The sequence below is a fragment of the Ovis canadensis genome, chromosome 3, assembly GCF_042477335.2.
Source record: "Ovis canadensis isolate MfBH-ARS-UI-01 breed Bighorn chromosome 3, ARS-UI_OviCan_v2, whole genome shotgun sequence".
Lineage (NCBI taxonomy): Eukaryota > Metazoa > Chordata > Mammalia > Artiodactyla > Bovidae > Ovis > Ovis canadensis.
The window spans coordinates 141,736,707-141,750,208 of NC_091247.1; the positions used below are offsets into that span (position 1 = coordinate 141,736,707).

Sequence of the window (13,502 nt, forward strand, 5' to 3'; positions counted from 1 at the left end):
GTAAAAGAGATGAAATTCAAATGTATTCTGATTCCAAATCCTATGCTTATTTCACCAGAGCAAGGGATCCCTCAAAGTCAATTGTTAATGTTTGGGCATTCTATTCCCTTTTGGTAATGCATCATCTCCCTCACTCTGGCACATTTCCATAACAGAGTGACTTTTTACTGAAACAGTCTGCAAACTGGGAATCTGACAAAAATCCCAAAGGTTTATGAAGTTCAGTAACATTAGTGTAATTGTATTTTAAATCCTAAAAGAGTGCAAGTACACTAATCCTGCCAACAATAAGTTTTTTAAAAAGGAAAATAACTTCCTCCTTCATTTATTGAAATTGCTCGGAAGCAGAAGTCAGGAAATCCCCTTCCTTGATTTGTAGTATTTTACTGGACATGAAGAAACAGACTGGTTCCAAATCAGGAAAGGAGTACGTCAAGGCTGTATATTGTCACCCTGCTTGTATAACTTATATACAGAGTACATCATGTGAAATGCTGGGTTGGATGAAGCACAGGCTGGAATCAACATTGCCAGGAGAAATATCAATAACCTCAGGTACAAAGATGACACCGCCATTTGGCAGAAAGAGAAGAACTAAAGAGCTTCTTGATGAAAGTTAAAGAGGAGAGTGAAAAATTTGGCTTAAAACTCAACATTCAGAAAACTAAGATCGTGGCATCTGGTCCCATCACTTCATGACAAATAGATGGGGAGCAATGGAAACAGTGACAGACTTTATTTTTATGGGCTCCAAAATCACTGCAGATGGTGGCTGCAGCCATGAAATTAAAAGATGCTTGCTCCTTGGAAGAAAATCTGTGACCAACCTAGACAGCATATTAAAAAGCAGAGAGATTACTTTGCCAACAAAGGTCCGTCTAGTCAAAGCTATGGTTTTTCCAGTAGTCATGTATGGATGTAAGAGTTGGACTATAAAGAAAGCTGAGTGTTGAAGAATTGATGCTTTTGAACTGTGGTGTTGGAGAAGATCTTGAGAATACCTTAGATTACAAGGAGATCCAACCAGTCAATCCTAAAGGAAATCAGTTCTGAATATTCATTGGAAAGACTGATGCTGAAGCTGAAACTCCAATACTTTGGCCATCTGATGACAAGAACTGACTCATTGAAAAAGACCCTAATGCTGAGAAAGACTGAAGGCGGGAGAAGGGTATGACAGAGGATGAGATGGTTGGATGGCATTACCGACGCAACGGACATGAGTTTGAGTAGGCTCAGGGAGTTGGTGATGGACAGAGAAGCCTGACGCGCTGCAGTCCATGGGGTCGCAAAGAGTCAGACACAACTGAGCGACTGAAGTGAACTGAACTGATGCTGCTGTTATTCCCAAAGAGCAGATTTATTCTGCTTTATTCTTTCAACTTTTCTATATTTTTTCATTTTTCCTTAATAGAATATAGTTTTGGTTATTGTAAAGATTTCCACATGACAAGAATTTATTTTACTCTCTTTTTATACTCTGGGAAAAGTAAGCTCTAAGCAAACAAAAAAATGCCTAATTACTTCTTTTACATAAATGTATATTCGTTTATGGAAAAATATGTTAAGTATACATATACGTTTTCACTTAGAGTACTAGGTGTCTGGGAAGAATGCAAATTTTTCACACGTATAGAATTCAACCCTGTCTCATAATATCCAAGAATAACTTCAGAATGGTTTCCACCAGCAATTATTTTCATTACTAAAAGATTATCATAGACATATAGTTAAATAGAATAGAATGTCCAAAAATAGACCAACACAAATATATTCATTTAAATTTAAAAAAAAAGGACCAGTGTAATTCAATGGAGGAAAGGATAACCTTTTCAACAAATGATGCTGGAATATCTAAATATCTACATGGAGAAACCTTTACCTTTACTTCACACTGTATACCAAAAAATTAACCTGAAATGAATCATAAAACAATAGGTAAGAGATGAAACTATAAAATTTCTAGAACTACAAAACATGGACAAAAATCTTTGAAACCTTGGGTTAGACAAACATTTCTTAGACAGAATTCAAAAAACCACAAAGCTGTAAAAGAAAAGAATTGATAAACTGCACTTCATCAAAACTTAAAACTTCTGGTTTCTGTAGTATAGTCTGAAGCCAGGGAATGTGATACCTCTAGCTCTGTACTTATTTGTCAAGACTGTTTTGACTATTATGAGTCTTTTTTGTCTCCAAACAAATTTTTAAATTATTTGTTCAAGTTCTGTGAAAAAAGCCACTGTAAATTGCCTTGAGTAATATGGGTATTTTAACAGTATTAATTCTTTCAATCCCTGAGCACGGTATATCTTTCCATCCGTTTGTGTCATCCTCAGTTTTTTTCATCAGCATAGCTTTATGAGTGCAGCTCTTTTACCACTTTAGGTAGGTTTATTCCTAGGTTTTTATTCTTTTTTAATGCAATTACAAATGGAATTGTTTTCTTAATTTATCCGAGAGTTACTGTCACTGTATAAAAATGCAACAGATTTTTGTATATTAATTTTGTATTCTGCAACTTCACCATATTCATTGGTGAGCTCCAGTAATTTTTTGGTGGCATCATTAGGATTTTCTGTGTATAGTATCATGTCTTCTGCAAATAGTGACAGTTTTACTTTCTCCTTTCCAGTTTAGATTCTTTTTATTTCTTTTCCTTGTCTGAGAATATACAATGGAGAAAAAACAGTTTCTTCAATAGGTGATGCTCGAAAAACTGGACAGCTAAATGCAAAACAATAAAATTAGAACTTTTTCTCAAATCATATACAAAAATAAACTCAAAATGAATTAAAGACCTAAATGCAAGACCAGGAATCATAAAACTCCTAGCAGAAAACATAGGCAGAACACTTTTTGGCAGAAATCACAGCAATATTTTTTTTGGGGGGGATCTGTGACCTAAAGCAAGCGAAACAAGAACAAAATAAATGGGAATAAATGCGACCTAATTAAACTTAAAAACTTTTGCACATCAAAGAAAACCATCAATAAAACAATGTACTGAATGGGAGAAAATATTTGCAAATTATATGACTCATAAGGGGATAATATCCAAAATATATAAACAGCTTATACAATTCAACATCAAAAAAATTAATAAATTTTTAAAAAAGGGCAGGAGACCTGAATAGACATTTTTCCAAAGAAGATATACAGATGACCAACAGTGTATGAAAAAATGCTCAGCATTACTAATCATCAGAGAAACAACAAATCAAAGCCACAATGAGATATCACCCCACACCTATCAGAATAGCTATTATCAAAAAGATCATAAATAACAAATATTGGTGATCTGGAGAAAAATGAACACTTGAATACTGCTGGTAGGAATGTAAACTGGTACACCACTGCGGAAAACAGGATAGAAGTTCCTCAAAAAATTAGAAATAGAACTACCATATGACCCAGAAATTCCACTCCTGGGTATATTTTTTTTTTTTTTAAATTACATTCTAACATTCATAGCAGCATTATTTACAAGAACCAAGTGTCCATCAGTTTTCATTCCAATCCTAAAGAAAGGAAATGCCAAAGAATGCTCAAACTACTGCACAATTGCACTCATCTCACATGCTAGTAAAGTAATGCTCAAAATTCTCCAAGCCAGGCTTCAGCAATATGTGAACTGTGAACTTCCAGATGTTCAAGCTGGTTTTAGAAAATAGAGGAACCAGAGATCAAATTGCCAACATCTGCTGGATCATCAAAAAAGAGAGTTCCAGAAAAACATCTGTTTCTGCTTTAGACTGTGACTGTGTGGATCACAATAAACTATGGGAAATTCTGAAAGAGATGAGACTACCAGACCACCTGACCTGCCTCTTGAGAAACCTGTATACAGGTCAGGAAGCAACCATTGGAACTGGACATGGAACAACAGACTGGTTCCAAATAGGTAAAGGAGTACATCAAGCCTGTATATTGTCACCCTGCTTATTTAACTTCTATGCAGAGTACATCATGAGAAACTCTGGGCTGGAGGAAGCACAAGCTGAAATCGAGATTGCTGGGAGAAATATCAATAACCTCAGATATGCAGATGACACCACCCTTATGGCAGAAAGTGAAGAAGAACTAAAGAGCCTCTTGATGAAAGTGAAAGAGGAGAGTGAAAAAGTTGGCTTAAAGCTCAATATTCAGAAAACTAAGATCATCGCATCTGGTCCCATCACTTCATGGGAAATAGATGGGGAAACAGTGGAAACAGTGGCTGACTTTATTTTTCTGAGCTCCAAAATCACTACAGATGGTGATTGCAGCCATGAAATTAAAAGACTCTTACTCCTTGGAAGAAAAGTTATGACCAACCTAGACAGCCTATTAAAAAGCAGAGACATTACTTTGCCAACAAAGGTCCGTCTAGTCAAAGCTATGGTTTTTCCAGTAGTCATGTATGGATGAAAGAGTTGGACTATAAAGAAAGCTGAGTGATGAAGAATTGATGCTTTTGAACTGTGATGTTGGAGAAGACTCTTGAGAGTCCCTTGGACAGCAAGGAGATCCAACCAGTCAATCCTAAAGGAAATCCGTCCTGAACATTCATTGGAAGGACTGATGCTAAAGCTGAAACTCCAGTACTTTGGGCACCTGATGTGAAGAGCTGACTCATTGGAAAAGACCCTAATTCTGGGAAAGATTGAAGGCAGGAGGAGAAGGGGACAACAGAGGATGAGATGGTTGGATGGCATCACCGATGCAATAGACATGAGTTTGTGTAGGCTCCATGAGCTGGCGATGGACAGGGAACCCTGGCGAGCTCCAGCTCATGGGGTCGCAAAGAATCAGACATGACTGAGTGACTGAACTGAACTGAACTGAACAAAGTGTAGTTGGGCTATGCTTTCTTTAAAAATGGGGAAATTTTCAAGAGAGCTTAAACCTAGAGGATAGGAGGTAGTAGTCAACGATAAAACCAGAAAGGTAAGCAGGGGCCAGGTTTTACCAGGTATTGAAAGACACATTAAGGAATTTGAAGTCTACTGTAGAAGAAGGAAATGGCAACCCACTCCAGTGTTCTTGCCTGGAGAATCCCAGGGACAGAGGAGCCTGTTGGGCTGCTGTCTATGGGGTCATACAGAGTCGGACACAACTGACGCGACTTAGCAGCAGCAGCAGCAGTAGGAGAACTGGGGAGCCAATAAACGTTGTGCCTTAAATCATGGATTACCTACATGAGAATCACTTAGAAATCTTACTGAAAATGCCTACTCCTATATTCTACTCCAAACCTATTGAATCAAAATTACTGGGGTAAAGTCCTCAGATCTATGTTTTTTTAAACAATGGCAAGTAAGTTCTTACACATACTGAAGTTTGTACAGTATAGTGTTTGAGGCCAGGGAATGATATGATTGGGTGAATATCGGGAAAGATAACCCGTGCAACATGAAGAACAGTTTAGAAGGTGGCAAAACTGGAGGCTAGGAGACACACTAGGTGACTGTTGGACTAGTCTAGGTAAGAGAAGTTGATGACCTTAACTCGGTTAGGACTAGAGTTTGAGAAAAGATGAATTGGAGAGCTGTGAATGTCAAATTATTTGGAAGATGAATTGTCGAGGCTTGACGATTTGCTGGAGTATGGAGATAACCTGTGAAACTGGATGAATGTCGGTGCTATTTCCTGATCTGGAGAATCCAGGAAAACTAGCAAGTCCTGATGGTGATGGTGGGAGAGTAGAAAGCAAAAACCAAGTTCAACTGTGCACATGGGGACTTAAAAGGAGAGAGATGTAGTAGGCAGCTGGAGGATAGCTCCGTAGTTGCTAAGGGAAATCTATTCATAAGATATAGCTATAGCAGAGGCGGATTTGCTGTGAAGCTGATGAAGCTAATCTTCAGGTCTCTTGCAAAGGCTCCTTTCATGGCTCTGAGACAAACCCTAAGAATTCTATGTTTAAAGAGCTATATCAATTTTCTTAAATTGTGTGAACTTATCTTTCTTAATTTCTTAATTTTCCAATTATGTAAAAAGCCTCAGAAAACCTTGAATTTTATTTCTGAGCTATATAGGTAAAAAATCATCAGCTTACAGATGGTAACAAAGGACCCTGAAAAGGATGAGATTACCTTAGGAGAATGTATAGAGTAAGACACCTCAGAGGTCTTAATATGTTACATGTTATTTTCCAGGAGTAACTATTATTTCAAATTAGATATAGAGAAAAATCAGGGGAAATTTTTTAATAAACAATGTAAAAAGTTTGTAGTCATATGATACACTATGATTTAATTGAAACTAAAAGCTTTGTATATTTATATTAAAATATTATTTAAATTTGCCTTTTTGGGTAGGCCCATAAGGAATCATTCTGATAACCATATATGAAAAAATTAAACTCTTGGAGTTTTTTTTTCCTAACTTTTAAAAGAAGGATGAAAACTTAAGAAATATTGTGGTTCTTATCTAAAAGGACTGCAGCCTACCAGGCTCCTCCATCCATGGGATTTTCCAGGCAAGAGTACTGGAGTGGGTTGCCATTGCCTTCTCTGCTAAATACTTTTAGAATCAGATAAATATTTGCTAGATAATAGATAATATATATGTCATATATAATATATAGATAAGTGTATCATTTACTCTTTGCCTTTAAGAAATCTATTCTAGTTCAATCATTGGCCTTTTCTTCTTCGTTCTTAAAAATTGTCAAGGAAAGGAAATCTTTAATAATGTTGCATAATCAGAAATCTCTTATGTCTAACCCAAATCTCTGATTCTTATGAAGAGGACCATTTTTTAAAAATGAGCCTTATTGAGGTTATGTTTTACATACATTAAAATTCATCAGTTTTAAGTATACATTTCAATGTGGTTTTGACAAATTTGTACAGCAGTGTAACCACCATGACCATCCAGATATTTCTATTACCCTTTGTATTCAGTCTCCCCCACAGTCTCTTACCCCTGCTCCAGGCAACCGCTGATCTGTTTTCTGTCTTTGCAATTTTTTTAAAAATATTTATTATTTGGCTGTGCCAGGTCTTAGTTGGGGCACGCAGGATCTTCATTACAGCATGGGAACCCTTAGTTGTGGTATGTGGCATCTAGTTTCCTGACCAGGAATTGAACTCAGTCCTCCTGCATTGGGAATGCAAAGTCTTAGCCACTGGACCACCAGGAAAATGCATGTCATAGCAATTTGACTTTACTAGAATTTTATGTAAAAGTTCATAGTCTTTTAGTCTTTTGTGTCTCTGGCTTCTTTCACTTAACATAATGCTTTTGATATTATCCATGTTCTCTCAGTAGTTCATTCCTTTTTAAAACTACGTAGTATATTGCATTGTATGGATATATCACAGTTTATTGATTCACTAGTTATTGGATATTTGAGTTATTTCTAGTTGGGACCTATTATGAATAAAACTGCTATGAATGTTTACATATAAGTGAAATACCAGTCCATATTGACATTGGTTTTTATTTCTCTAGGGTAAATACTTAGAAGTGGGATTGCTTAGGAGTGAGTTGCATTTAGCATTGGTCCTTCCAATGAATATTCAGGACTGATTTCCTTTAGGATTGACTGGTTGGATCTCCTTGCTGTCCAAGGGACTCTCAAGAGTCTTCTCCAGAAATAAAAGCAAAAATAAACAAATGGGATCTAATTAAAATTAAAAGCTTCTGCACAACAAAGGAAACTATAAGCAAGGTGAAAAGACAGCCTTCTGAATGGGAGAAAATAATAGCAAATGAAGCAACTGACAAACAACTAATCTCAAAAATATACAAGCAACTTATGCAGCTCAACTCCAGAAAAATAAACGACCCAATCAAAAAATGGGCCAAAGAACTAAATAGACATTTCTCCAAAGAAGACATACGGATGGCTAACAAACACATGAAAAGATGCTCAACATCACTCATTATCAGAGAAATGCAAATCAAAACCACAATGAGGTACCACTTCACACAAGTCAGAATGGCTGCGATCCAAAAATCTGCAAGCAATAAATGCTGGAGAGGGTGTGGAGAAAAGGGAACCCTCCTACACTGTTGGTGGGAATGCAAACTAGTACAGCCACTATGGAGAACAGTGTGGAGATTCCTTAAAAAATTGCAAATAGAACTACCTTATGACCCAGCAATCCCACTGCTGGGCATACACACCGAGGAAACCAGAATTGAAAGAGACACATGTACCCCAATGTTCATCGCAGCACTGTTTATAATAGCCAGGACATGGAAACAACCTAGATGTCCATCAGCAGATGAATGGATAAGAAAGCAGTGGTACATATACACAATGGAGTATTACTCAGCCGTTAAAAAGAATTCATTTGAATCAGTTCTGATGAGATGGATGAAACTGGAGCCAATTATACAGAGTGAAGTAAGCCAGAAAGAAAAACACCAATACAGTATACTAACACATATATATGGAATTTAGGAAGATGGCAATGACGACCTTGTATGCAAGACAGGAAAAAAGACACAGATGTGTATAACGGACTTTTGGACTCAGAGGGAGAGGGAGAGGGTGGGATGATTTGGGAGAATGGGAATTCTAACATGTATACTATCATGTAAGAATTGAATCGCCAGTCCATGTCTGACGCAGGATGCAGCATGCTTGGGGCTGGTGCATGGGGATGACCCAGAGAGATGTTGTGGGGAGGGAGGTGGGAGGGGGGGGTCATGTTTGGGAACGCATGTAAGAATTAAAGATTTTAAAATTAAAAAAATAAATAAATTTAAAAAAAAAAGAAAAAAAAAAGAGTCTTCTCCAACACCACAGTTCAAAAGCATCAATTCTTCAGTGCTTAGCTTTCTTCATAGTCCAACTCTCACATCCACACATGACTACTGGAAAAACCATAGCTTTGACTAGACGGACCTTTGTTGGCAAAGTAATGTCTCTGCTTTTTAATATGCTGTCTAGGTTGGTCATAACTTTTCTTCCAAGGAGCAAGCATCTTTTAATTTCATGGCTGCAGTCACCATCTGCAGTGATTTTGGAACCCAAGAAAATAAAGTCTCTCACTGTTTCCCCATCTATTTTCCATGAAGTGACGGGACCAGATGCCATGATCTTAGTCTTCTGAATGTTGAGCTTTAAGCCAACTTTTTCACTCTCCTCTTTCACTTTCATCAAGAGGCTCTTTAGTTCTTCTTCACTTTCTGCCATAAGGGTGGTGTCATCTGCCTATCTGAGGTTATTGATATTTCTCCCGGCAATCTTGATTCCAGCTCATACTTCTTCCAGCCCAGCGTTTCTCATGATGTACTCTGCATAGAAGTTAAATAAGCAGGGTGACAATATACAGCCTTGACGTACTCCTTTCCCAATTTGGAACCAGTGTGTTGTTCCATGTTTGGTTCTAACTGTTGCTTCTTGATCTGCATACAGATTTCTCAGGAGGCAGGTCAGGTGGTCTGGTATTCCCATCTCTTTCAGAATTTTCCACAGTTTGTTGTGATCCACACAGTCAAAGGCTTTGGCATAGTCAATAAAACATTAGATGATTTTCTGGAACTCTCTTGCTTTTTCGATGATCCAGCTGATGTTGGCAATTTGATCTCTGGTTCCTCTGCCTTTCTAAAACCAGCTTGAACATCTGGAAGTTCACAGTTCACATATTGCTGAAGCCTGGCTTGGAGAATTGTGAGCATTACTTTACCAGCGTGTGAGATGAGTGCAGTTTTGTGGTAGTTTGAGCATTCTTTGGCATTACCTTTCTTTGGGACTGGAATGAAAGCTGCCCTTTTCCAGTCCGGTGGCCACTGCTGAGTTTTCCAAGTTTGCTGGCATATTGAGTGCAGCACTTTTACAGCAGCATCTTTCAGGATTTGAAATAGCTCATCACCAACACTAGCTTTGTTCATAGTAATGCTTCCTAAGGCCCACTTGACTTTGCATTGCAGAATGTCTGGATCTAGGTTGGTGATCACATCATGATTATCTGGGTCGTGAAGATCTTTTTTGTATAGTTCTCCTGTCTATCTGTCCTTTCAGTGAACCAACCAAACACATACCCCCTGTCTTTCTTTATATGTATATATATTTATATTTACTTGGCTGTGCAAGGTCTTAGCTGCAGCATGCAGGATTTTCCATCTTTGTTGCAACAGACAGGATCTTTAGTTGCAACATGCAAACTCCTAGCTGGGACATGTTGGACTCAGCTCTCTAATCAGGGATTGAACTTGGGCCCCCTGCACTGAACCACCAAGGAAGTCTCCCTCCAATCAATTTTCTTTTTATTATAATGTTGATAAATAGAATATATTTTATCTAGAGTATTTTTAAATGATTGACTTATTTTATTTCAGATACTGAATTGCAAGTGATGACAGTGCCAAATAATGATTTCAGGAAAATTTTCTAACAAATCTGTGACTACTCAAGATTTCCTTCCCACTATTGTACAAGCACTATTAAAATAAAATGCAGTTAAGTTTGTTTTAAATATTATCAAAGCTACAATCATCTAAAGTTAGGACAATAATGTATTAGAAATACACTCTGTTGTGGCTGACGTAAATTCTTTTAAAGCAACACATACCATTACCAATACAGAAATTGATTCAGCTGTGCACTGGAGATAAATCACAAGGTGTTTTCTACAAAAGTGTAGATGTCTGATCAATTATTGCACTTATTTGGCATTCCCTTCTATAATATTTTTAAGTATCTTCATATAATTTCTTTGGCAATATGGAATAAAGGATGGGCACAATGAAGGACAGAAATGGTAAAGACCTAATATAAACAGAAGAAATTAACAAGAGGTGGCAAGAATATACAGAAGAACTATACAAAAATGGTCTTAATGATCTGGATAACCATGTCTGGTCACTCACCAGACATCCTGGAATGTGAAGTCAAGTGGGCCTTAGGAAGCATTACTACAAACAAATCTAATGGGAGCAAATTTGGAAAACAGCAGTGGCCACAGGGCTGGAAAAGGTCAATTTTCATTCCAATCCCAAAGAAGGCAATGCCAAAGAATGTTCAAATTACCCTACGATTTTCCTCATTTCACATACTAGTAAGTAAGTATTAGTTGTTTCATTGTGTCTAGCTCTTTGCAACCCCATGGACCATAGTCTGCCAGGCTCCTCTGTCCATGGGATTCTCCAGGCAAGAATACTGGCATTTCTTTCTCCAGGGGGTCTTCCCAACCCAGGGATTGAACTCTGGTCTCCTGTACTGCAGGCAGATTCTTTACCATCTGAGCCAAATAAGGTTATGCTCAAAATCCTTCAAGCTAGGCTTCAGCCGTATGTGAACCGAGAACTTCCAGATACACAAGTTGGGTTTAAGAAAGGCAGAGGAATCAGAGATCAAATTGCCAACATTGGTTGGATTATAGAAAAAGCAAAGGAATTCCAGAAAAACATCTACTTCTGCTTCACTGACTATGCGAAAGCCTTTGACTGTGTGGACCACAACAAACTGGAAAATTCTTAAGGAGATGGGAATACCAGGCTACCTTATCTGTCTCCCGAGAAATCTGAACACAAGTCAAGAAGCAACAGAACCCGATATGGAACAACTGATCAGTTCAAAACTGGGAAAGAGCACTACAACAAGGCTGTATATTGTCACCCTGCTTATTTAACTTATTTTGCATATAAGTTACATCATGGGAAATGCTGGGCTGGATGAATCACAAGCTGCAATCAAGATTGCCAAAAGAAATATCAACAACCTCCAATATGCAGATGTTATCACTCTAATGGCAGAAAGTGAAGAGGAACTAAAGAGCCTCTTGATGAAAGTGAAAGAGGAGAGTGAAAAAGCTGGTTTGAAACTCAATATTCAAAAAACTAAGATCATGGCATCAGGTCCCATCACTTCATGGTAAATAGATGGGGAAAAAAGTGGAAGCAGTGACAGACTTTATTTTCTTGGGCTCCAAAATCACTGAAGATGGTGACAGCAGCCACAAAATTAAAAGATGTTTGCTTCTTAGAAGGAAAGGTATGACAAACCTAGACAGTATATTACAGAGCAGAGACATCTCTTTGCTGACAAAGGTCTGTCTAGTCAAAGCTATGGTTTTTCTAGTAGTCACGTTCAGATGTGAGAGTTGGACCTTAGGAAATGCTGAGCATGGAAGAATTGATGCTTTAGAACTCTGGTGTTGGGTAAGACTCTTGAATCTTCTTTGACTGCAAGGAGATCAAACCAGTCAATCCTAAAGGAATTTAACACTGAATATTCATTGGAAGGACTGATGAAGCTGAAGCTTCAGTACTCTGGCCATCTGATGTGAAGAGCTAACTCATTGGAAAAGACGCTGATGCTGGGAAAGATTGAAGGCAAAAGGAGAAGGGAGTGACAGAGGATGAGATGGTTAGATAGCATCATCGACTCAATGGACATGAATTTGAGCAAACTCCAGGAGATAGTGGAAGACAGAGGAGACTGGTGTGCTATAGTCCAGGGGGTTGCAAAGAGTCAGACAGGACTTAGTGACTGAGCAACAACTGCTATTCTTGTGTTTTCATTTTCTTTGGATAAATACCCCAAAGTGGCATTGTTGTATCATAAAGCAGTATCATTTTTAACTTTTTGAGAAATCTCTGTACTATTTTCTACAGTGGAGGCATTAACTTCAGTTCAGTTCAGTTGCTCAGTCGTGTCCAACTCTTTGTGACCCCATGGACTGCAGCACAAGGCTTCCCTGTCCATCACCAACTCCCAGAGCTTGCTCAAACTCATGTCCATCGAGTCGGTGATGCCATCCAACCATCTCATCTTCTGTCGTCCCCTTCTCCTGCCTTCAATCTTTCCCAGCATCAGGGTCTTTTCCAATGAGTCAGTTCTTCGCATCAGGTGGCCAAAGAACTGGCCGTTCAACTTCAGCATCAGTCTTTCCAATGAATGTTCAGGACTGATCTCCTTTAGGACTGACTGGTTGGATCTCCTTGCAGTCCAAGTGACTCTCAACACTTCCACTAACAGTTCACAAGTGTTCCCTTTTCTCCACATCTCACCAGCACTTGTTATTTCTTGTTTTTTTGATATAGACATTCTACCACATGTGAGGTGATATCTCATCATGGTTTCAATTTGGACTTCCCAGAGATTGGTCCTGGGTGTTCTTGAAAGGAATGATGCTAAAGCTGAAACTCCAGTACTTTGGCCACCTCATGCGAAGAGTTGACTCATTGGAAAAGACTCTGATGATGGGAGGGGTTGGGGGCAGGAGGAGAAGGGGACGACAGAGGATGAGATGGCTGGATGGCATCACTGACTCAATGGACGTGAGTTTGAATGAACTCTGGGAGATGGTGATGGACAGGGAGGCCTGGTGTGCTGTGATTCATGGGGTCGCAAAGAGTCGGACATGACTGAGTGACTGAACTGAACTGAATGATTAATGCTGTGCATCTTTTTATGAACCTGTTTACCTTCTGTATGTCTTCTGTTGAAAAGTGTGTATTCAAAGCTTCAAGCTATTTTTAACTGACCTTTATTTGCTATTGAGTTGTATGAATTTTTTAAATACATTTTGGGTATTACTTCATTATTAGATATATAT

General features: G+C 38.3%; 1 protein-coding gene across 1 annotated transcript in view; it reads left to right on the top strand.

Annotated features, from left to right (window-relative positions):
* FAM186A (family with sequence similarity 186 member A) overlaps positions 1-13,502 on the top strand; it is a 140,214-nt gene that overhangs the window by 120,954 nt on the left and 5,758 nt on the right. The gene's annotated exons all lie outside the window — the stretch shown is intronic.